The sequence below is a fragment of the Odontomachus brunneus genome, unplaced genomic scaffold, assembly GCF_010583005.1.
Source record: "Odontomachus brunneus isolate Ranch 3 - 2012 unplaced genomic scaffold, Obru_v1 Obru_scaffold_153, whole genome shotgun sequence".
In the NCBI taxonomy this organism is placed as follows: domain Eukaryota; kingdom Metazoa; phylum Arthropoda; class Insecta; order Hymenoptera; family Formicidae; genus Odontomachus; species Odontomachus brunneus.
The window spans coordinates 462,163-463,559 of NW_022639603.1; the positions used below are offsets into that span (position 1 = coordinate 462,163).

Below are 1,397 nucleotides of genomic sequence, written 5' to 3' on the forward strand. Positions count from 1 at the left end.
TATATATATAAATATTAGGTTGGTAGGAAAATAATATCGGCTTTATATAATATTTGATTTTGCTTGTTTTTGGAATTAATATTTCTATTAATATTTCTTTTAATATATTTATTTTACATATCATTTTAAAGCGCAGACATCGCTCTATATTTTTCTGCTGGTTTTATTTTTATTATTATTTTGTGTCCATTATTATTTATAAAATTCATGATGGAAAAGAAGCAATTGCGAGCAATATTCTTGTACGAGTTCAAACTAGGATATAAAGCAGCAGAGGCGACTCGTAACATCAACAGCACATTCGGCCAGGGAACCGCAAACATACGTACGATACAACGTTGGTTTCAAAAATTTCGGAATGGCGATGAGAGCCTTGAAGGTGAAGAAGGTCGTAGACGTCCATCGGCATTCAACAACAACGATTTGAAGCTGTTGGTCGAGGTAGATCCGCGTACAACGATTCGAGAGCTTGCTGTAAAGTTAGACGTAAGTCATTCAACAGTCATTCTGGACTACCTCAGGCAACTTGGAAAATCAAAAAAGCTCGACAAATGAGTGTAGCATGAATTGAATGAAAATTGAATGAAAATAAAAAAATGGTCGTTAAAATAAAAAAAGTTATTATGAAGTGTGCTCTGCGCTTCTTTTGCGCAACAACAACGATCCATTTCTCGATCGTATTGTGACATGCAATGAAAAATGGATTCTATACGACAACCAGCGATGCTCAGCACAGTGGTTAGATCGCGGCAAAGCTCCACAACACTTCCCAAAGCCGAAGCTGCACCAAAGAAAGACCATGGTGACGATTTGGTGGTCATCAGCCGATCTGATCCACTACAACTTCTTGAATTTAGGCGAAACTATCACGATAAAAAAGTATTGTCAACAAATCGATAAAATGCACTGCGAACTGCAACACCTACGCCCGGCATTGGTTAACAGAAAAGGTCCCATTCTTCTTCACGACAATGCCCGGCCATACGTCGCACAACTGACGCTGAATGAATTAGGCTACGAAATTCTATCTCACCCACCATACTCGCCAGACCTCTCGCCAACCGATTACCACTTTTCTAAACACCTCGACTACTTTCTGCAAGAAAAAGTCTTCAACAACCACGGTGCTGTTTAAAATGCCTTCCGAGAATTTATCGATTCCAGAATTTACGTTACCGGAATAAATAAACTTGTTTCTCGTTGGCAAAAATGTGTTGATTGTAATGGTTCTTATTTCGAATAATACACTTTACTCTAAGCTGAGATATATGCGTTTAAAGTTAAAAGTTAAAAACCGACATTATTTTCCTACCAACCTAATAATTTCTGAAAAATTATTTTAAAAATCAGTCGACAAATCTCTTGTAAATTTCAAGATGATTATTTAAAAAGAAAAC

The 1,397-nt window shown here is 36.7% G+C and overlaps 1 pseudogene; it reads left to right on the forward strand.

Annotated features, from left to right (window-relative positions):
• Positions 1–204: 204 nt before the first annotated feature.
• Positions 205–1,243, forward strand: LOC116850700 (annotated as a pseudogene).
• The last annotated feature ends 154 nt before the right edge of the window (positions 1,244–1,397 follow it).